Raw genomic sequence first — 25534 nt, 5'->3', positions numbered from 1 at the left:
ACCGCTCGGCCACAGCGGCCGGCACGACTTTACTCACCTCAGTGTATGTACGAATGACTGAATGTCGATAATCTCGTTAACAGTTCTCATTCTGGCCACGATGAAGTCAACTTAAATGTATTATCTTACTTTAAGCTTGGTTTTTTTTTTAACGTGTCGTTGTATAGCAGTTCTGTATTCTTCGATGGCGAATAAACAAAGTTACTGTGAAGGTGACAAATCACTATTGTCCAATATTGAAACAAGTATATTTGCAAGTAAGTCTTCCTTCTTCTTCATCTTCAGCCTCAGTCCACTGCCAGATATAGGCGTCTTCCGTATGTTTCCATCGTGTTTTTGAGCCACCGGCTTCAAGTCTCTTTTGGGGTCTTCCAGTTGCTCTCCTACGGTTGTATGATCTCCAGTAAACAATTTGCTGTAATGTCGTCGAACCACGTATCCTACCAACTGCCACTTTAGTCTTGAAATTCTCTCCAGGACGTCTGTTACCTTTGTTTTCCTTATAACGTTCTTTGATCGGATCCCTTCCCTGAGGCTGACTCCTGTTATCTTTCGCTTCGTGGCTCGCTGTGTGCGCTATTGTTTACGAGCACTTCCATTAGTCAGAGTCATAGTTTCCCGAATCTAAGCTGTATCTGCTAGTGTGCAGTTTAGCCTTCAGGTTATTTGGGACATCCTTGCCGCTCAGCATGATCTTAGTTTCTAGAAAGCAACGCAATTTCAGTTCTGGAAGGAATTTCTGCCTTTTGGTTATTTTTTCAATCATCTGGCCGACGTAGTTGTAGCCTTCAACAACCTCCATAGACCCGTTTCGGGGATGTAAATCATTGATTGTCTATAGTTAGCATTTTTATTTTACTGATTTTCGTCTCCAAGTAGTCTTTTGAAATGCAAATTTCAGTTCTTGGATCATACTCTTCAGTTTTTGCAGATTTTTACTTAAGGCCACAGTATCATGGGCAAAGTGCAGATTGTTCAGATTGAGGCACTGATTTTCATTCCTCTGATGTTTCGATGCAGCGATTTGAATACATGTTTTAATGCAAAGCTGAACGCTTCCAGATAGATGGTTCACTTTGCAGAACTCCTTTATGGAAGTTTAATCAATTGATACGATATATTGAAAAAAATATTTAAATGGTGAACAGTGCGAAAACTAAGACATGATTGTGCTGATTTTGTAACATGAAAGCGAGCTATATTTCGATAATTACGTATGATCTTTTTTTAAAAAGGGGCTGTGCGGCTGGTCCCGGTGGAGGTTCGAGTCCTCCCTCGGGCATGGGTGTGTGTGGTTGTCCTTAGGATAATTTAGGTTAAGTAGTGTGTAAACTTGGAGACGGATGACCTTAGCAGTTAAATCCCATAAGATTTCACACACATTTTTTGAAAAAAAAAAAAAAAAAAAACAAACCAAAGTGAGCTATTAAGTGAATATGAACGAAAAATACTTTATACTGGTTAACTGAAAGCAACCCATAGTTTCTTGTTTGCATGATAATGCTAAAATCAGTGACGCACTGATTTTAGCTGAGAGCCAGATTAAATGTTATTGTTGGCTGTCTAAGCAACATAGAAAATCAACAACAATTGCGATGACATCTAGGGGAGATTAGAGCAAGAAGTATTTTTCCTTCTCGTCCCATTAACCCTGAAAATAGACAGTCTTGGAAACTACTACTGGATTAATGATATTCGAATTAAAAGGAATTAAATACCTGAAGAGTTGGTGGTGTGTACATAGAAATACACGGTTGACCTATACTTCAAGCAGATTAGCATATGTAACGACGTCATATTCGTTACGTGAATAACATTAGAAGATGAGGGGTAAGTAGAACCCCGTCTGAAAAAGGATGAGCGAGCAAATCTTTCGCAGTGTATTTTCAGAGTCTCATCTCGGCATTGGCCTACGTGCTTTAAAAAAAATGAAAAACCAAAGCCTGTGTGTTGAAGCTTCTCTTTCCAAAGGCGAATCCAGTACGCCACCACTGCCGACAAAGAAATAAAATAATAATTTGCTGAAAACCAAGCGACTGAGAGGAACGTGTCTCTCCCACAGCAGTAAACGCAACTTTTGAGAGAGCATTTATCGACACCAGCCAAAAGATGTGACGTCTATGCTACTCCTGGATATGGAGTTATACCGCAGAGGTTTGGCCTTGATATTTAAATATCTGATGTCCCAGTCAGTGTCCACTACAAGACAACTAACATGTCGTTTGAAAGTAATGCTGCAGTACTCCTGTCTTACATAATGACTGTCCGAAGACGAACTAAAATAAAAAAAATTAAGAGAGGATGAACACAAGTGTTCAGTCATTTTTAATAATCAACAAACATAGTAACAAAATACCATAGTACTGTACTTGTTTCGAATGTCCATTTGTATAGTCTTCCATGAAGTGAATTTATATTACCGTACTTAATAAAATACACTAATATTGTGACGAAATCTGCACTTTCAGATATTACGAACAGTATGAAAGTAATTATTTTTCACACTTTAAATTCGAATAAACAGTATACGGTGTTAGAGGAAAAATGTACATGCAATTAATAGGCAGGATATCACACTTCGTTAACATTGATGGAGAAGAAGTAATTTATAGAATGGGTAGACTGTATATTTCGGAACTGAGTTTGCAGATTAAAAATAACTAATACAAAAGAATGGTGGTTGCCAGATCGAGAACAATAGCGCATCAAACCTCGAGAATCACACTGTGATAGATAACACAGCATTGTGCAACATTGCGAGTTCATGCTTAACTGAATGCAGATGTTAATCATCAACACAGTCTCTCAGTCATTACAGCCTGGTATTCACCTAGAAGGATGTGGAAAACCGCCTAAAATCCACATCCAGGCTGGCCCTCGTCGGTCGCCAGGAGGATTCGATCTGGGGCCAGCGGGCCTATCCGAGTCCAGGAAGCAGCGCATTAGCACAGGCATTGTAATGCAGTATTTGGAATAACCTATGTGGAAAGAAGACATGGAAATACATTATAGAGCGTGAGTCGAAAAGAGCCTTACAACTTTGGAATAAAATAGAAATTTACTGAGATGGTAACTTACAGAATCGGTAGATGCCTTTTGTGGCAAAGAACCTCAGGTCTGTTTCACGTAGTGCATCGGTACCCCATTCCGCCACCAGGAGCGCCAGAGTAGTGCATAGTTAAAATGGTTGCTTTCACTGGTGCGGAGCATGCTCTCGTTTGTTTTGGTTTCATTAAACGAACTCTGCAACAACCGCTCGTCGTAAATTCCGCATCGAATACGCTGAAAAATCTCCAATCAGACATACAATTTTCTCTCGACACAAGAACTTTGTTGAAACGGGTTGTTCACTTCGAAATGAGAAGTCACCAGGTCGCCCGCGTGTTGATGATTATGTTGAACAAGTCAGGGAGAGATTTGTCTACAATGCACAAAAATCAACACGACGTGTATCTCGCGAGACTGGCATCCTACAAAAGACTGGGGAGTACTGCGTGGACATTTATACGTGAAACATTACAAATTGACAATGGCACAAAATATTAGTGATGCAGATAAGGTGGGAAATTCTGTGCGGAAATGTTGCATCGGATAGAGGACAGCGAGACATTCCTGAACACAATAATCTTCAGTGCTGGGTCAACATTTCATATCAGTGACATGGTGAACATCTACAACTGCAGAATATCGGACATGCAATCCTGGAACACATTGGAGACAGCCCTGAAGTTAATGTGTTTTGTGCACTTAGCAAATTGGAAGCGTACGCCCTTCCTTCTTCATGGAGAAACCTTGTCACTGGTAGTGTGTATCTGGATATGCTTGAAAACTTTTTAATTCCATAGATCGATGAACATGACCGAGATGGGATGGTTTGCTACAAGCCAAACGGTGCACCACCTTATTTCCTCACGGAAGTTCGAGCTTTCTTCGATACTCGCTTCATAGGTCGGTGGATTGGCCCGGACTTGACACCACTGGATTTTTTTTCTCTGGGGATTCATTACAGACTGTGAGTATGTTCCTCCCTCACTAAACAGATTAGCCTGCCTGAAAAACAGAATCTATGTTGCCGTTGCCCAATTACGCCTGATTTGCTGCAACGGGTGTGGGAAGAAATTGATTACCGATGGCATATTTGCCGCATTACAAATGGTAGTCACATCAAACCGAAATGACACTTAACACTTTTATGTGGAACTGGAGGTTGTTTGCTATCAAATGATTCATCTAACGATTCTGTAAGTTATCTCAATAAATTTCTGTATCATTACAAAGCTGTAAAGTCGTTTTTGACTCACCCTGTATAGCAGTCTTCTGTTCAAGAGTTTCTAGAAAAGTTTTAAAAAGATGACGGAAAGGAGAGTAACAGATCTATCAGAGGCTGGGAAAATATATTGTACAACACTATGTACAAAGTCTTAACAACCAATGCAAGGTCCAACCAGTAACAAACGGCAGGCTGCATTAAATGGCAATGAACGATAAAAGTTTGTGTTACAAATATTGACTAGTACACACTATAATGTCCCTTATACTGCAAAGGGCCCAACGATTTATGGGTACGAATAATAAGTCTGATTACCTCCCACAGCTTACTGTGGCATTTCAATAACTTCCAAAAATAGAAAAAAAGGTATGCTAAAGGGATGGTGTAAGTTAATTTGTAAACTACGTTATCGATGTTATCCATATAAGAGGACAGCACGCAATCGTAGAATATAAGTTCGAAGTTGCAGCAGAGAGCTCGAAAGAAATGACAAGAAACGAAACAAACATGACCTTTGCTAATATATAATATGTTAAAAATCATATTCTGTGTGGCAGGAATAGATTAAGGTATACTGGAAATAGAATTGGAATGCAGCCAAAATTATGAAAATTAACTGGCAGCCTGTGTATTTGATGCGGGATATGTCGTCTGTTCGGGTACTTCAGGCAGTCTAACTTCCCATCACAGTTTTTCTTTTGCCGTGTGGCATCGATAAACTGTGTAAATGCAGGCTCCCAAATTATTAGGGATTTGCTATTTTGTCAAAAACTGACATTTTGAGCCTGTAGTTGTGTAAAAAATATAGTTTGACTCTTACACTTTTTTCAATGCTATTTATTCGTTTTAACAGCGCGGTTAACGGTTTCGAACCGATAGATACTTCACTTTTTGCATTAGATTTCGTGATTTGTTCCCCCACTTGACGAAAATTCCTTGTGATGTGATGCCCTACATCGAAAACAAGATGTGAAACAACGTCTTTTTAATTTAACTGCTCAGTGTGTGTGTGATGCATTACATTATGTGCACCCACCCACCCACCCACCCACACACACACACACACACACACACACACACACACACACACACAAAAACTCAAAAAGTTTTTTTAGGCATTCACAAATGTTCGATACATGCCCCTTTAGTGATTCGGCAGACATCAAGCCGATAATAAAGTTCCTCCCACACTCGGCGCAGCATGTCCCTATCAATGAGTTCGAAAGCGTCGTTGATGCGAGCTCGCAGTTCTGGCACGTTTCTTGGTAGAGGAGGTGTAAACACTGAATCTTTCACATAACCCCACAGAAAGAAATCACATGGGGTTAAGTCGGGAGAGCGTGGAGGCCATGACATGAATTGCTGATCATGATCTCCACCACGACCGATCTATCGGTTTTCCAATCTCCTGTTTAAGAAATGCCGAACATCATGATGGAAGTGCGGTGGAGCACCAACCTGTTGAAAGATGAAGTCGGCGCTGTCGGTCTCCAGTTGTGGCATGAGCCAATTTTCCAGCGTGTCCAGATACACGTGTCCTGTAGCGTTTTTTTCGCAGAAGAAAAAGGGGCCGTAAACTTTAAACCGTGAGATTGCACAAAACACGTTAACTTTTGGTGAATTGCGAATTTACTGCACAAATGCGTGAGGATTCTCTACCGCCCATATTCGAACATTGTGTCTGTTCACTTCACCATTAAGAAAACATGTTGCTTCATCACTGAAAACAAGTTTCGCACTGAACGCATCCTCTTCCATGAGCTGTTGCAACCGCGCCGAAAATTCAAAGCGTTTGACTCTGTCATCGGGTGTCAGGGCTTGTAGCAATTGTAAACGGTAAGGCTTCTGCTTTAGCCTTTTCCGTAAGATTTTCCAAACCGTCGGCTGTGGTACGTTTAGCTCCCTGCTTGCTTTATTCGTAGACTTCCGCGGGCTACGCGTGAAACTTGCCCGCACGTGTTTAACCGTTTCTTCGCTCACTGCAGGCCGACCAGTTGATTTCCCCTTACGGAGGCATCCATAAGCTTTAAACTGCGCATACCATCGCCGAATGGAGTTAGCAGTTGGTGGATCTTTGTTGAACTTCGACCTGAAGTGTCGTTGCACTGTTATAACTGACTGATGTGAGTGCATTTCAAGCACGACATACGCTTTCTCGGCTCCTGTCGCCATTTTGTCTCACTGCGCTCTCGAGCGCTCTGGCAGCAGAAACCTGAAGTGCGGCTTCAGCCGAACAAAACTTTATGAGTTTTTCTACGTATCTGTAGTGTGTCGTGACAATATGTCAATGAATGGAGCTACAGTGAATTTATAAAATCGCTTCAATCATTTGTAATAACCCTGTATATATATTACTGTGCTTTCAACCTATGCCGTAATATGTCCATAGTTGTAACATTTATTTATGCACATCTGCACCTCATAATTTAGTTTTGTTCCAGTGTATACCTCCAGTGTATACCATAATATTTACGGAATATCATTGCAGTAACACCCTATAAGTGACTGCTTTATCTTAATTTTAATCAGTTCTCTTTCAATGCTGCTCAGTGTGTGTGTGGTGCATTACATTTTGTGCACACACACACACACACACACACACACACACACACACACACACATATATATATATATATATATATATATATATATATATATATATATATATGTGTGTGTGTGTGTGTGTGTGTGTATGTGTGTGCACATAATGTAATGCACCACACACACAGCAGCGCCATACGTCACACTTCCTGCAGATAATTAGCAGATATATATATATATATATATGTATATATATATATATATATATATATATATATATGTGTGTGTGTGTGTGTGTGTGTGTGTGTGTGTGTGTGTGTGTGTGCACATAATGTAATGCACCACACACACTCTGAGCAGTTTCATCACATGGAGGTATGTGTACAAAGATGACTATATTACAACCTTAACAATGCCAAAGACTTCCACTGTCATAGATATTTCATTATGTACATGCATGTGGCGGTAGTAATATACAAATTGCTAATGTTATGTTATTTACTGTCTACAGTGAAAGAGAACTGATCAAAATTAAGATAAACAAATAAAGCAGTCACTTATAGGGTGTTACTGCAGTGATATTCCGTAAATATTATGGTATACATTGGAACAAAAGTAAATTATAAGGGGCAGACGTGCATAAATAAATGTTACAACTATGGACATATTACGGCATAGGTTGAAAGCACAGTAAATAGGTTGGGGTGGATGGGTACTTTCGTAATATCTGTAATATTTATATATGTCCATCTATCCCAACCCGTATTTTGTCTGCTAGGTGCAGCATGAGTCGATTTACAAGTGTGCCTTCACTAAACATATTGCGAGAATATCAGACGCTAGCTGTTAGAAGTGCCGAACTGTCATGAAGTTATGAAGAACAAAAAGCGCGTACCAACAAGCTTTTATCAAAAAAGCAGAACTACTTTTTGCCTTTCTTGCAGGTCCTATTCTAACCCTCAAATCAGAAAATAAACGTGATGCATGTTGCCTTTTCACACAATATCAGAAAACCATCAGAGTTCTTTCTGTACGTTCAAAAGGAGCATTTACAAAAACAATAAACCCAAACATTGTTCTGCATTATAACATGAACAGGACTGCTGTAAACCGTATCAATCAGCTTTAGCTTTACTACTAATTCGCGAGAAAAACAATAAAGTTGTGGAAAAACTTTTCTTTCGTGTTTTCCTAACGTCTACTGTGAATAGGTTTATTTTGTACAAGGATGTTACCAAGCAATATATATAAATATCAATGTCCTTTGGGACTCTCTCTAACGTATTAGGAAGCTATTTCGCAATGCCGCAATGCCACAGCATAATTAACGAAAACAGAGACTCGACAACATGACAATGAAGAGTATAAAACATTAAAAATATCGTTGGCTATCGTTTCTTTTCCTCTATTACAAAATAGCGCCATCTGAGCATTCACAAATGTAGCAAAACGAGTGAAACGTAGTAACACCTTTAGAACTTTAAATCAGGTTCATTCCAGATATATAATCCAAACGTTTGTCATGCCTATCAACTGGGTGTACGAAATTCACTGTGTTTTTGAACGGGTTGTTTCCGCACTAACGATGTAACAGCATTCAAAATCTGCACTGCACTTATGGACAAGATTTACGTTGTACCATAGTAAAGTGCTTTGGGAAGCATGTATATTGTCAACAAAAATCCAGCAATATAACTTAGCTTGGACTTGGTAGCTGCAATCGATCATTGGAACCAACACCACCCACCAGCCTAAACAGAAATTTTGGTCGCCAACAACGCTGTGTGTACTGTAAAGTCTGCTCTGACAAAGGAAAGAAAGAGACTGGCAAGAGTATAAGGAAAGAAAGGCGATGATGGTACAAAGACTGTAATGTTGGACTTCATATACTACAGTGTTTTCAAGGTCATTATTTGCAACTAATTGATGTATAAATTACATGTAGCCTGATCACTTTTTGTCATCAAATATGAAATAAATATGCAACTTCGAAATTATTTTTTGAATTTATTTCTACTTGAAACTTTTCTGAGCAAATGTAAAACCTTTTTCTGGGGAGTTAATGCTTTTGGATAGATGCTAGATAAGTGACTCTAAGATACTTGACTGTTTTGTAATGATTCTTTACATTTTCTAGAAAATCACCACTTCACCTGTTGAATATGTTAAAGAATCCTTGGAGGAATATGTACCTTCGGACCAGATCTTAGTGACATATCAGTGAGAATGTACAAAACAATGAAAAGAAAAGAGTTACAACACGCGTTCTTGTAACAGAAACGACGACCATTGAGTACGAATCTCTTGCGATGAGCGTAGTTTGGTATGCCTGTCACCAGTATCGAACTGGCAGTGTTACGTGCCTTTTGTACAGGGTTGTGACTTTATATCACACGTATTTACCATGTTTTTATGTATGTATTTATTACTAGAATAGTGCTGAATAAATGTTGCTGCTACCGATACAATGCAAAATATGTCAAAGGACTGGAAGTTACTTTCTCAAAGGTAAGTATGGTGAAGGTCTAATTGTGGATATCACACTAGTAAGTGGCGCTTATTGTGATTAAAAATATATCGAGACACGGTGTAATAAAGCGATAATACTGTCAGGGTAACTTATGTTACTGCTTAGCCACATATTTACGACCCCAGTGTTAAACACATGCAGTAAAATGAGAGTGTGTTGCCAGTCAAACTACTGGACGTATACGCACTTCGAGGGCAGTTCTTCTGCAGAGAAGAATTATATAAGAGAGTCTGAGTAATTTCCTCTGGGTTATACAGAAATGCTTATTTTAAAGTTGTCACACTGATAAATGGTACTACCATATACCTAGATGTAGAAATCATTTATGTGCGATTAGTATATTACTATCCCTAGCCATGAACGAAGATTAAACATATGGCACCGTAAAGTAAAAATGGAAGAATTTCTTCCCCAAAAATATTTCAGATTATAAATCGTTTGTTAGTTGCAGATCATACTTCCAAAGCTAAGGTCTTTTGGGACGCCCTCTGACATATTAGGATGCTATTTCGCAATGCCACCACGGCATAATGAATTAAAACAGAGACTCAACAACATGGCAAAGAATATAAAACATTAAAAATATCGTTGGCTATCATTTCTTTTCCTGTATTAAAAATAGCGCCAGCTGAACATTCACAAATGTGGGTCATTCCAGATACAGAATCCAAAAATTTGACCTGCCTATCAACTGGGTGTAAGAAATTCACTGTTTCCGCACTACCAGTGTAACAGCATTCAAAACCTGCACTGCACTTATAGACAAGATTTACGTTGTACCATAGTAAAGTGGTTTTGGAAGCATGTATGCTGGCTACAAAACTCCCGTTCTCCACGTTGAAATGGTCACTCAATAGACATTTCTACTTTACGTCCACACACTTTATGTCACATTTATATACCAGCAAATGAAGTCAGTTCAGGAAGGTGCTTTAGCACTTACGTACTGCATTTAAATGTGACTACGCCTATTCAGGCTATTTTATTTTTATTTCTAGATCATGCCCTCATAGGCATATTATAGAATCAGGTATATCTTCTGAAGAAGACTCAATTACTTGGTGTGAAACCAAGGTAAAGGTTGGTTTCATTACCGCAATCAAGGCTGATAGTTTCTTATGTATTAATTTAAAATTTAATGATTCAAGGTGTTAAATTCAGTCAGTATTCTTGGCAATATGAATTTTTAAACAGAGAGGGAACCAGATAGTCACTTTCTAGCTACTCTCTCGCAGTCCGATTTTGCAACACGTTTTGGAAGTCGAATTCTTGTGTTCTAAGTTTGAATTCCTGTGTATAAACTTCACGTAAGTTTACAGATAGTTTACACAGCGAGCAAGCAAAAGTTTCAATAAAAACAATAATCATATTATTTTTTAATAAGATGATTTTTAGACCATTAAATGGCTGTTATTATTATAATTTTGTCGCCAAATCATTACGAGCATTGCTGGATGACGTGCCACTGGCTAGAAGACAGTGCACATCATTCCAGCAAGACGAGGCGACGGCACATTCGAGTAGTCCTGTGCGTCGATTCTTAAACCGACAGTTTCCTGAAAAGTGGATTGGTAGAGGTGGTCGTGATTTCCCCCTCTGGTTTTTTGTGTTGACAGAGATGCGGAATCTCGCTCACAAAACCCCTGCTGAATCTGAAGAGGATCTGGTTGCTCGGGTAGTGTCAACAGTAGGAGAAATTAAGGACACACCTACAGTCTTTGACTGTATTTAAAAATCAGGTGAGGTATTTTTGAAACTCTACTGTAACTGAAGTGAAGCCTTGATGCCCTCGTAAAACAGTGCTTCACAGGAAAACACATTAGGAAAAGTGTTTTCAAGTCCGATGCAACCTGCGAGAGTCTGTAAGATGGCAAGAACTATGCCCCTCACATGAAGTCATTAAAGATCACGTAACTCACGTTGAGCGAACAGTAGGGCTGAACAAAATGACTGACAAGGCACAATGCATCTTGTAAAGGGTATAGTATGGAGGTAGTGGAAGAATTAATGTCGGGTGATGGTTTTAAAGTAATTCACACGACATGAAAACTTTGTGGAAACAAGTCGCTTTACTGGACGCTAGTTTACCCCAGGGAAGTATTTGACCGTGGCCAGCTGGGGGAGTGGCTAAGGGAAGTGACAATAGGTAGCTTAGGGCGGCTCAAGCTCTGAGAAAGCGGTAACGGTGCGCGGCCTCCAGCCACCTTAAGGTAAGTGACAGTGAGTGGGTTGTTGACCCCGACTCCATGCTGGTGTACCGGGAAACAGACGGAGAACTTGTATGCCTGTTGATAAATGTCCGTCATCCCGTTTTCTGTGAAACATGCGACAAAGCTGAGCAAGCTACGGTGGAGCGGTCAACAGAGGTCAAAATATGCATGTTCCTGACTATAGCAACTTCACGCTGAATTCACAGTCCGCAGAGCCTGAAGTAAATCAGGTGAAGAGCGACAGCATGAAATACACTGGCCACCGATGGAAATGTAGGACCAAGGAAATTGAAGTACTCTCCTGGGAGTCAGAATTCCGGAAAACTTGGTGTTTGTGCAGACGCTAACCTTGATGGGTGGCCTGGGAGGAGCTATATAGCAGAAGTTGAGAAGAAGGGAAATTTCGTGGGAATTTGTCCACTTCCCAGAGCAGGCATTGGTCAGCACTGGGAAGCGATGCATAATTAACGTGACTTACGCTGCAATTGGTGTAAGTGATTTTGCTGGAGGGGAAACCGAGGCGAAGAGCAGACTGTGAGAAGTCTCCGTAGACTTCTTCCGTTCCCAGCTTGCCTAGAGTGCGGACGTGGCGTTCTTTTCTCAGCTTGCCTGAGAAAGAGTGAGCATCTCTGCAGATTAGGACTTAGCAACTGGAATGATTGAGCTTGGAGATAGAAAATTTTGGTTCAGCTATGTACTGAGCAAGATAGCTAGGAGTGAATAGACGAGCGCAGCCTTGCAGCACCACGAGGTCGGCCGGCGTCCACACAACACCGCCACTCCGCCACACTGTATTCGGTGATATTGCGCCTGCTCTGGCCACTGATTAATTTGTTGGATCACGTCGGCAAAGTTTCCACGAGTGTTTCATTGGGCCGTGTATTGTAGAATTCTTCTCGTACTTCGCATTACGCCTGGTCAGCCGATAGGATTTACTTTTGACTTATCGCACTTTACTCCATGCAAACGCAATTATTACCACTGCCTGGTAGGAGAGTCATGTAATGTGATGATTGAGGGTCGTGAGTTAAAATAAATTTGTGATAATTGGCTGCATCTGTTTTCAATCAAGTAGTTGAAATCCCAAGTCACTTTCTTAATTAATTTTATGTTCAACATTTGCATCTGGTGTTCAATAGCTGCATATAACATCAATGTGAAGCCCTTTTTAATTAAAAGTGATTAATTCTGTATCAATTAATGTCAACACTGCCACCGCAGTTCAATCAGGAGTCACAGGGCCTTATTACTTTCTTTGCGTTATCCGATATTGCGGCAGTTTTGCACTCTCTGTTGATCTGTTTGTCAATTAGCTGGGGTGAACACATGCCAAAACCAGATAAGTGACAGGTGGGGTGTTACAAGTATATTAGCTTAATTATTTTTTATCCAGAGAAAACTGCGTCTGTGGTTTAAAAATTCCTCACAGGAAAATGTGATATTAGAAAAAAATATTTGTTTTGGTGTACCATACAGTCTTCCAGAGTTTGACCGCTTAAATAATTTTGACTCTGTATACGTCGCAAATGCCAAACGGAAAGAGCACTGGCGTGTTTTACTTCCCATCCGTGAGTTTAACATTCGCTTAGGGAGGGAGACCAGTAAAGCCCCCATTCCTTAAAATAATCGTGCTCCCATGTAAAAAGCAGCTTCGAACGTCTGGCAAGTTTACAGACGTGTTCATATGTTAAATATTTGACTATAAACGTGCAAGCGAGAGAAAGCTTAGGAAAGGTTTGAGATTAGTTTAAAGTTGTTGGAAGTCACTAAATGCTGTCATTATCAAGTAGTAGATGAGAATACTCTGAGCGCTGTGGGCTCCGTATGAAGGAAAAGGTACTTTTACTCGCAGCTCAGTGTTTATAACATCATATCTCCTTAACCCTACGCCGTACACTGGTATAACGTTCGAGGTAAATTCAATGGTGTACGTGGACACTGTCTACAAAATGTGTTGCAGCTGGAGTAAGTAGAAGAGAAGTAATAATAAATTCACACTAAAATACCGTACAGCCGCGCGGCGTTGCCTTGCCACGGTTTGCGCGGTTCCCCCTGCCGGAGGTTCGAGTCCACCCTCGAACATGGGTGTGTGTGTGTTGTCCTTAGCGTAAGTTACTTTAAGTTATATTAAGTAGTTTGTAAGGCAAGGGACCGATGACCTCAGCAGTTTGATCCTCTAGGAACTCACCACAAATTTCCATTTTTACCAGTGTGTTTTTTTTTTTTTTTTACATACGTTTAGCTTATTTTATTTCAGTGTTGCGATCTCGTCCCCTCTTTTTCTTTACATTTTACTTTATTTAGTGGAACAGTGGACATACTTTAGTTACTGTGTTCTGTCAGTGTGATGTGCTGTGCGGAAGTTTAGCGTCCCTTATTATTATGGCGCTTCTGTATTTTCATTCAGATGATCTTCTATAATTCTATAAAATTTGAAACTAATATTCGTGAGCAGGTGCCTCGTCTGTACATGGCCTAGTATGGCTGCCGCAGATGCCCATGCTCATTTTGTTCAAAGTGCTAGACCTCGACTGAATCGGCGCACGAATTCTTTACAGAGAGACAACAGGAGCAAAAGTTACATGGTGAATGTTTTTTTCCAGGTAGCAGAAGAGCTCCTGCCTTTGTATGTATAATCAAGGAAAGGGTCTGTTCATACGTTCATTGCGATTACTGAAATATGTAAGGTGCCAGTGTGGAAGACTTGCCAGACAAGTTCAAACAAAACTAAAACCTGCGTGTGCAGTGCAAGAAATTCATTTGTGGTCCATGTGTGGGAAGTTATTTTCTCGTAATTCCCATAGCAGTTTATGACTGTTTATCTTTGTGTTTCCTAATAAATATATGTTTACAACCTGTTTGGAGCTTTGACTGAGAACAAGTCATATAACTATATGTTTATTTGGATTCGTAATTCCTTCCCCATGAACCATGGACCTTGCCGTTGGTGGGGAGGCTTGCGTGCCTCAGCGATACAGATGGCCGAGATGACCGTACCGTAGGTGCAACCACAACGGAGGGGTATCTGTTGAGAGGCCAGACAAACTTGTGGTTCCTGAAGAGGGCCAGCAGCCTTTCCAGTAGTTGCAGGGGCAACAGTCTGGATGATTGACTGACCTGGCCTTGCAACATTAACCAAAACGGCCTTGCTGTGCTGGTACTGCGAACGGCTGAAAGCAAGGGGAAACTACGGCCGTAATTTTTCCGGAGGGCATGCAGCTTTACTGTATGGATAAATGATGATGGCGTCCTCTTGGATAAAATATTCCGGAGGTAAAATAGTCCCCCATTCGGATCTCCGGGCGGGGATTACTCAGGAGGACGTCATTATCAGGGAAAAGAAAACTGGCGTTCTACGGATCGGAGCGTGGAGCGTCAGGTCCGTTAACCGGGCAGGTGGATTAGAAAATTTAAAAATGGAAATGGATAGGTTAAAGTTAGATATAGTGGGAATTACTGAAGTTCGGTGGCAGGAGGAACAAGACTTTTGGTCAGGTGAATACAGAGTTATAAACACAAAATCAAATAGGGGTAAGGCAGGAGTAGGTTTAATAATGAATAAAAAAATAGGAGTGCGGGTAAGCTACTACAAACAGCATAGTGAACGCATTATTGTGGCCAAGATAGACACGAAGCCCACGCCTACTACAGTAGTACAAGTTTATATGCCAACTAGCTCTGCAGATGATAAAGAAATTGAAGAAATGTATGATGAGATGAAAGAAATTATTCAGGTAGTGAAGGGAGACGAAAATTTAATAGTCATGGGTGACTGGAATTCGAGAGTAGGAAAAGGGAGAGAAGGAAACATAGTAGGTGAATATGGATTGGAGCTAAGAAATGAAAGAGGAAGCCGCCTGGTAGAGTTTTGCACAGAGCATAACTTATTCATAGCTAACACTTGGTTCAAGAATCATGAAAGAAGGTTGTATACATGGAAGAATCCTGGAGATACTAGAAGGTATCAGATAGATTATATAATGGTAAGACAGAGATTTAGGAACCAGGTTTTAAATTGTAAGACATTTCCAGGGGCAGATGTGGACTCTGACCTCAATTTATTGGTTATGAACTGTAGATTAAAACTGAAGAAACTGCAAAAAGGTGGGAATTTAAGGAGATGGGACCTGGGTAAACTGAAAGAACCAGAGGTTGTACAGAGTTTCAGGGAGAGCATAAGGAAACAATTGACAGGAATGAGGGAAAGAAATACAGTAGAAGAAGAATGGGTAGCTCTGAGGGATGAAGTAGTGAAGGCAGCAGAGGATCAAATAGGTAAAAAGACCAGGGCTAGTAGAACTCCTTGGGTAACAAAAGAAATATTGAACTTAATCGATGAAAGGAGAAAATATAAAAATGCTGTAAATGAAGCAGGCAGAAAGGAATACAGACGTCTCAAAAATGAGATCGACAGGAAGTGCAAAATGGCTAAGCAGGCATGGCTAGAGGACAAATGTAAGGATGTAGAGGCTTATCTCACTAGGGGTAAGATAGATACTGCCTACAGGAAAATTAAAGAGACCTTTGGAGAAAAGAAAACCACTTGTATGAATATCAAGAGCTCAGATGGAAACCCAGTTCTGAGCAAAGAAGGAAAAGCAGAAAGGTGGAAGGAGTATATAGAGGGTCTATACAAGGGCGATGTACTTGAGGACAATATTATGGAAATGGAAGAGGATGTAGATGAAGATGAAATGGGTGATACGATATTGCGTGAAGAGTTTGACAGAGAACTGAAAGACCTGATTCGAAACAAGGCCCCAGGAGTAGACAACATTCCATTAGAACTATTGACGGCCTTGGGAGAGCCAGTCCTGACAAAACTCTACCATCTGGCGAGCAAGATGTATGAGACAGGAGAAATGCCCTCAGACTTCAAGAGGAATATAATAATTCCAATGCCAAAGAAAGCAGGCGTTCACAGATGTGAAAATTACCGAACTATCAGTTTAATAAGTCACAGCTACAAAATACTAACGCGAATTCTTTACAGACGAATGGAAAAATTGGTTGAAGCCGACCTCGGGGAAGATCAGTTTGGATTCTGTAGAAATGTTGGAACACGTGAGGCAATACTGACCTTACGACTTTCCGTAGAAGAAAGATTAAGGAAAGGCAAAGCTACGTTTCTAGCATTTGTAGACTTAGAGAAAGCTTTTGACAACGTTGACTGGAATACTCTTTTTCAAATTCTAAAGGTGGCAGGGGTAAAATACATGGAGCGAAAGGCTATTTACAATTTGTACAGAAACCAGATGGCAGTTATAAGAGTCGAGGGGCATGAAAGGGAAGCAGTGGTTGGGAAGGGAGTGAGACGGGGTTGTAGCCTCTCCCCGATGTTATTCAATCTGTATATTGAGCAAGCAGTAAAGGAAACAAAAGAAAAATTCGGAGTAGGTATTAAAATCCATGGAGAAGAGATAAAAACTTTGAGGTTCGCCGATGACATTGTAATCCTATCAGAGACAGCAAAGGACTTGGAAGAGCAGTTGAACGGAATGGACAGTGTCTTGAAAGGAGGGTATAAGATGAACATCAATAGAAGCAAAACGAGGATAATGAAATGTAGTCGAATTAAATCGGGTGATACTGAGGGAATTAGATTAGGAAATGAGATACTTAAAGTAGTAAAGGAGTTTTGCTATTTGGGGAGCAAAGTAACTGATGATGGTTGAAGTAGAGAGGATATAAAATGTAAACTGGCAATGGTAAGGAAAGCGTTTCTCAAGAAGAGCAATTTGTTAGCGTCGAGAATAGATTTAAGGGTCAGGAAGTCGTTTCTGAAAGTATTTGTATGGAGTACAGCCATGTATGGAAGTGAAACATGGACAATAAATAGTTTGGACAAGAAGAGAATAGAAGCTTTCGAAATGTGGTGTTACAGAAAAATGGTGAAGGTTAGATGGGTAGATCACATAACTAATGAGGAGGTATTGAATAGAATTGGGGAGAAGAGGAGCTTGTGGCACAACTTGACTAGAAGGAGGGATCGGTTGGTAGGACATGTTCTGAGGCATCAGGGGTTCATCAATTTAGTATTGGAGGGCAGCGTGGAGGGTAAAAATCGTAGAGGGAGACCAAGAGATGGATACACTAAGCAGATTCAGAAGGATGTAGGTTGCAGTAGGTACTGGGAGATGAAGAAGCTTGCACAGGATAGGGTAGCATGGAGAGCTGCATCAAACCAGTCTCAGGACTGAAGACCACAACAACAACAATTTCAGTTATATAGTTTTGTTTCTGTGAATATTTTATTCTGTATGCTTTACTCTGATTCTTTTTTCTTTAGTTAATTACAGTTTCTATATAAAAATTTAAGCATAACAAATCTGTAGGGTGAGAAAAATAACTAGCGAAATTTAAAGACACCGTACTGAATTAATTTAACGAATTAAACTAACCGATAGCGGTCCTTCGAGGTAGTTCACTAACGCCGGTACTCCTTTTGTTATAACGTCACACCTCGTCCTGAATGAACAGCTAAATAGTAGTAAGCGATACAGACGTTTTCTTTCATCATTTTCTGAAATATGTCATCGGGAAAAAGTTTCGGAAAGGTTGTTAACTATGTAAAGCATGCTCAATATTGCTATGTGCTATCATTCCTGAATACTGTATGAATCTAGAATGGGTGTTTTTGCCCGCCGTAAGCTGTGTTGTGTAAAAGACAGTTTCTAACTCTAATACCTGTCTTACTGTGTTAATCCTTTAACTTGCGATTACTCTTCTTATTAAGTAGATCGTAACAGCATTTTAAATTTTTAAATTCGTTTCATAATTATATGAAATTCTGGGAATCAAATTTTCGCTGCCCCTGGAAGCTGTTAGATAGGCAACCTTCAACTGGTTACTGTTATCGTGTCTCGGGTTCGTCATATTTTGCTTCCCAAGAGAAAATTCTGTGTGGCGGATACAAAACAGAAGTGAATCATGATGGCTTTGTTTGTCAGCACTGGTATATGACTTGGTCGAGCACTATCATCGACAAAATCAACTTTACTGGCAGGTGGCCATAAGCCGATCTCCCAGAAATTTCGCTCAGTGGAAGAGAAGTCAAACTAAGCGAACACATGTCTCGGCACGTAGATATTCGACCGTTTCTGAGAAAACGACGGTCGATGTTTTCGAGTTCCTTTATGTGCGTTTTCACGAGTACATACCTCACCCGAGGCTGGGGCAAAGAGGCTAGCGTCACGGCTTTACGATTTTACGCTCTGTATTCGGAACCCAGTTATTATTCTTATACCAGTTTTTCATTTATCGTGCCATGGCAGTAGCAGATTACTACATGATGTTTTCCAATATATACTGAAATAAAGTTGTCCTATTAACTGTTTGTCTGGAGAATAAATTTTTAAAAAAAAGAGAAAACCAGTAAGTGAGTTAGAAAATGTATTTGAAATCCTTTCTGTTGAAATTCCTATAGTATTATCTTCATTCGTGATTGATTGAAAGCGCCAGTTTTCGGCAAAGTTATCCGTTAAGCGTGGTTTGCCGCGAAAATATTTCTAGCGCGTGCGGTCTTCGGCAGTGTTCACGACGGTTCTTTTCAGAGTGAGTTTCATACGAAGACATGTCACTGTGGCAAACTTGCCTTCGCACGATGCTCTTGGTATCAGAAATTTCTAGTTTCGAACGTTTCTAGGATCAGTATATTCCAACTAAATGCACCAGATATTCCTGAAGAATGAACAACAGAATAAAATATAAGAATATGAGAATTGACAAAATAATGAAATGTAAAAATATGAGAATTTAAAAATATTGTAACCCCTTGAAAGTACCATACACACAATTATTATATAATACATGTACGGAGCGAAAGGCTATTTACAAATTGTACAGAAACCAGATGGCATTTATAAGAGTCGAGGGGCATGAAAGGGAAGCAATGGTTGGGAAAGGAGTGAGACAGGGTTGTAGCGTCTCCAAGATGTTTTCCAATCTGTGTATTGAGCAAGCAGTAAAGGAACCAAAAGAAAAATTCGGAGTAAGTATTAAAATCCACGGAGGAGAAATAAAAACTTTGAGGTTCGCCACTGACATTGTAATTTTGACAGAGAGAGCAAAGGGCTTGGAAGAGCAGTTGAACGGAATGGACAGTGTCTTGAAAGGAGGGTATAAGATGAACATCAATAGAAGCAAAACGAGGATAATGAAATGTAGTCGAATCAAATCGGGTGATACTGAGGGAATTAGATTAGGAAATGAGATACTTAAAGTAGTAAAGGAGTTTTGCTATTTGGGGAGCAAAGTAACTGATGATGGTCGAAGTAGAGAGGATATAAAATGTTAACTGGCAATGGTAAGGAAAGCGTTTCTCAAGAAGAGCAATTTGTTAGCGTCGAGAATAGATTTAAAGGTCAGGAAGTCGTTTCTGAAAGTATTTGTATGGAGTACAGCCATGTATGGAAGTGAAACATGGACAATAAATAGTTTGGACAAGAAGAGAATAGAAGCTTTCGAAATGTGGTGTTACAGAAAAATGGTGAAGGTTAGATGGGTAGATCACATAACTAATGAGGAGGTATTGAATAGAATTGGGGAGAAGAGGAGCTTGTGGCACAACTTGACTAGAAGGAGGGATCGGTTGGTAGAACATGTTCTGGGGCTTCAAGGAACCAAAAATTTAGTATTGGAGGGCAGCGTGGAGGGTAAAAATCGTAGAGGGAGACCATGAATACACTAAACAGATTCAGAAGGATGTAGGTTGCAGTAGGTACTGGGAGATGAAGCTTGCACAGGATAGAGTAGCATGGAGAGCTGCATCAAACCAGTCTCAGGACTGAAGACGACAACAACAACATGTATGGCGTTTATTGTGAAACCTAGAAACATTGGTGTTGTAGTGTTCTACGGACATTGGTAGATAAACGAAACAAAATAAAAAAAACAATAATCGGGTTTCAAACATGGTGCGCAAGGTGAGAGGTCGCAAAGCAAGCCACTGTGTCACTATTTCGGCTGAGATTATCGTCCGGTAAGAAGCTATGTGCCCAAATAGCGTTGAAAACTTTGACCGTTGTTTCCTTAGAACCGGTCAAGTATCTACGGATAACCCTAGACTCGTGTTCGCTTATTTTGACTCCTCTTTCACTGAAGAAAGTTTCTGGGGAATCGGATTATGGCACTTGTCGTGTTCTGCTCTTGAGCTACCATTTGCCGTACGTTAGACAGAATTTCCAGTAACATTTTTAAAACATAAGGTGAGAAAAACTGGTAGGACTCGAGAATTTGCCCGCATTGGTAAAAGCTTCACGACCTCTGATATGGAAACCACGAGGCGCGACCGTCCTACGAATGACCAGCGTTTATGTAAGTGACATCGACCGATTCCCCGCCAGAATAGCGGATGAATGCACTCGCCTAGCGACGCCTAGGCCGGTCGATGGTATCGATTAGTTGCAGCGAAAGTGTGACGACCTTGCTCAGGGGAGGGAGAGAGTGCGCCGAAATGCATTAGCGGCAGGAACGGCGGAAACGGGGCACGCGCCGGTCGCGTGACGCAGCTGCGGCTGTTGTCCCTGCGCCTTCTGTCCCGGTGCAGCGGCGGCGGCGGCGGCGGCCGGAAGCGGGCGAGCGCAGCAGGTGCGGCCTGCGGCTGCGGCGCTGCTTGCGTCATCGGCCGCTGCGCGGCGCGCCGTGCATACCCGCCAACGTGAGTGAGAGCGGGCGCGCGGGCGGCCTAGCGCGGCGCAGGCCTTTATCGGCGGCCGTCTGGCCGCGCCAGCCGGCCGGCCCGGCCGTCTAGACGCTACGTCACACGGCCCCGCCACAGATATTGATTGAACCGCGCCGGCCGACACCGCCGCCTGCCCTAGGTCCGCCCGCACGCCCGCCTAGCTTTCTCCTGCGATGCTAGCGCCGCGCGCGCCTCCCGCCGCAACCACTGGCGCCACCGCGAGCTGTATATGCCGCGGCAGCAGCGGTTACCGGTGACTGTTTGCAGAAAGGGGAACCCAGTCTGACAATTCGCTGAGTCTAAATTCTAGATCTGTTCAGTTTCATACTCCTCATTTTGGTACTCTACGACTATTACGTTACGACAACATGAACTAAAATAAATAAACAAGTGTCTAAGGATTTCGATGTGATGCCACTTCGCCGACTTGTGTATCAATTTCGCTGCTTATTACTTTCGTACTGCTTACTGTGTTGCGGTAATAGCTGCTTTGATAGGAGTCGACTTCGGCCGCTACCCCACGGCCTCGGTGCAGCCGACCTATTCCACCTTGCCCAAGATGACAATATTTCCGGGAGTCGAAGCTGGAACCTACAGGGTGGCGCACGAAATGTGTTACCAATTGTTTCTTTCACAATTTACGACGAACATTATATATCCCGCTGGGATCTCTACAGCAGTACCAGCAGATCTTGTAAAAACAAATGAGTTACGAAATGACGTGTACTTCACGATACTGCCGATAGGAGACTAGTACGTAGCAATGGCTGACAATGGAAGACTGACGACACAGCAACGATTGGCAATTGTGTTACTTTTTCATGAAAAGCCTTGTTGTGACTCAGAGGCGTTTTCGACAACAGTTTAACACACGATGGGTCCCTTGCAAGAAGACCATCCACAGGTTGTACGATAAATTTGTACAGGAAGGAACAGTATTGGAAGTGAAGCGACCTCGGCCTGTTTGTTCGCCGAAAAATATTGAAGTGGTACGAGTTGATGTACAGAGAAGTCCCGGGAAATCGTGTAGAAAGGCAGCAATGCAACCGGGAATATCCTGACGCTCCGTTCAACGCATTCTTAAAAGTGACCTCCATATGTACTCATACAAGATGACCTGTGCACAGAAGCTCACTGAAGAACACAAGCAGCAGTGGGCGGAGGATAGGGAAGAAACTCTCAACAACGTTTGGTTTTCAGACGAGGCGCATTTTCATTTAGACAGTGTGGTTAACAAACAAAATGTACGCTTTTAGGCCATGAAAACCCACAAGTGTTCATGAACGACAACATTATGCTCCGAGGATTACAGCGTGGGTAGCAATTTCCAGTCACGGACTTATTGAACCCTCTTTCTTTGAAGAAACTGTGAACAGCGAGCGTTATTTGAGCATGCTTCGCATTCCACAACTTCTTGCTACTGCCTTACCCTTCAACACGCAGTGGTTCATGCAAGATGGAGCAAGGCCACATACTACAAACACTGTGTTGGAGTTTTTACACGAGCATTTCGACATGCGAATCATTTCACTCAGGTTTCCAGGTCGCTTCAATGACCGACAAAATTGGCCCCCCAAAAGTCCAGACCTCAATCCATGTGACTTTTTTCTTTGGGGGTACCTAAAGGAAAAAATTTTCCCGAAACGTCCACGTGATTTAATGGAGCTCAGAAGACTTACTCTTCAAGCTTGCAGTGAAATTACGGAAGACATGTGCCGTAGGGTAATCACTAACTTCAGTGTTCGTTTGAAGGAAGTTAGGAAACGAAATGGTGGACATATTGAGCATGTGCTGAGTTAGAACAAATCTCCATAGACGGCTCTTCATTGTACTATATGTTTCTTTTAGATTGTGTTGACAATAAAGTTTATGTTCATAAACAAAATGGTGACACATTTCGAGCGCCACCCTGTATTTTATAACTGCTCACTGCTCGGAATGCAATAATGCTCTTTAATTGTTATACATTCGGATACAACGAAATGAATAGTAGGCACCAAATGATATTATGAAAAACATAATCTAACATAAAGACACATTCCTAGTTTCTGTATAATTATAATACACTCAAATCTTAAAAATTAGTAAACAGGACACAACACATGCCTAGGTAACTACACACAGCTTCTAACACTCAGTTACTCATGCCCCTACACTTATGTGATGAATGAATTTGATTCTGCAGATGTTTGCTTACCTTTAAATTTAAGAAGCCATAGAAATCGGAACTCTCTTTGTTACGAATGGATACCTGTTTTAAAAGTAAGTAAGTTATGTAACGTATGAGATTTTTTTGACTAAATTTGATTTAATTAAAAGCAGATTTACATCAAATTGTTTACGACAACACTGGATTATGAATACGTTCCTTACCATTCCTGAAATTCGGGACTGCCTTTGGGCATTGCGGGAATAGTTACAGTCTAAACAAAGTGAACAAATAAACTTTTAGCTGTGCTACACGTCCTGGAGTACTCATACCATCGAAATACATATTACGATTACCGCTGAGCAAGTGCAGCTCAGGAATACCAACTACAGCGCAAGTGTTATTGAAGATTTAGAACTGGACGCATTATCACTTAGGCCGTGTGAACGTATAATATGGGGCGTCATGGTGTGTTGAAGACACGATATTGAAATAAAGTATAGATACTTTTACAATGCAAGAAATATAAACACTTTTATGGTGAAATCGCACAACACTGATAATCTGATTTGATTTCTAATAACGAACGTTTCGGTGTGCCGACAGAACCCGATGGGGAGAAGTTAACTGGCCTCCAAAAATCGGAACTGTGGTGTGGTCACTTTAGCTTAGCTAGCAGACGACGTTGTGTTCAGTACGTCTGCGTAAGGAGCAGCGAGACAATTACCACACCCACGAAGGGCGCAGTCATAGAGGGGTGCAGAAACGGATAAAAAAAGAACATAGAAAGACGACATTCGTGTCCTTTGCTACCCCCATGTTTCTGGCTTCTCCCTACAAGTACCCTTTCACTCGGTCCGCTACTGTGAATACACGGTATTCAGTGTGTCATTTCTTCCAAGCAGCATCATAAAGACACAACTAGTCGATCATTCGTCTGTCACTAACATGGTTTCACTTGGTTTACACCGCTGCCACTTACAGGGCACGTATCATGTTCAACAGAAGAGTTGTTACTGCTACTTCGCTATGCTGTTCTGGAATCTCTCTAAGGTTGGCGAGCTCGTGCTGAAGAAAATGTTCAGCTTGACCGAAAACCTGAATTTTTCCGATTTCTTTCGACAGAAGTCTCGAACGAAAAGCGACAGACGAAGGAGAAAGCTAAAAAGCGGGTAGGGGTATCACTCCAAAATATCGGTTGATACGATGTGGTGGATAAATGTAAATGAATTGAAGAATAAGCTTTCTGTGGTTGATTAATGATGCACTTGTTAGTCGTTGTACTGCAGCTATAATCTATACATCGAAGATGCTTTGCCATTAGTCGTCAGCTCCATTGCTCAATTACCTGGTATCGTAAGAGCTAGAATTATGCCTTAGTTATGTATTAAGTGTTTACTTGTTATTATGGCACAAATGAAACTTATAAAATTGGTATGTGTAACAATGATTATCTATTTACAAAATTTACAGTGAAGTCAGTAACAGCAAAATATTTTCAACTAAAAAATACACCATACTTTATGTGTCCGATTTGTCTTCTGACGTATTAACTAGTTCGGGTCCGCCATCCAGACAATAATGCAATTCTTCTCTGCTGATTCTGCTCTGCTCCTTGCAGTGCCCGCCCTCTCATATGGTCTTTTGTTGTCGGTATTCTCTCTCATTTTTGCCACCCTGTATGATGGTAAGACGAGGACGTGACTATGATTTTGTAAGTAGGCTGTTTAGGTTTTTATATTGGTAACGCCACGTAGCGCTCTGTATGAAAATCACTGGCTGTGCTGTGTGCAGTCTGTGGCTAGTTTCCATTGTTGTCTGCCATTGTAGTGTTGGGCAGCTGGATGTGAACAGCGCGTAGCGCTGCGCAGTTGGAGGTGAGCCGCCAGCAATGGTGGGTGTGGGGAGAGAAATGGCGGAATTTTGAGAGCAGATGATCTGGACGTGTGTCTATCAGAAACCGTACATTTGTAAGAATGGATGTCATGAACTGCTATATATATTATGACTTTTGAACACTATTAAGGTAAATACATTGTTTGTTCTCTATCAAAATCTTTCATTTGTTAACTATGCCTATCAGTAGTTAGTGCCTTCAGTAGTTTGAATCTTTTATTTAGCTGGCAGTAGTGGCGCTCGCTGTATTGCAGTA

This window comes from Schistocerca piceifrons, chromosome 3 (genome assembly GCF_021461385.2).
Source record: "Schistocerca piceifrons isolate TAMUIC-IGC-003096 chromosome 3, iqSchPice1.1, whole genome shotgun sequence".
In the NCBI taxonomy this organism is placed as follows: Eukaryota; Metazoa; Arthropoda; class Insecta; order Orthoptera; family Acrididae; genus Schistocerca; species Schistocerca piceifrons.
Note: the sequence above shows the minus strand (reverse complement) of the source record.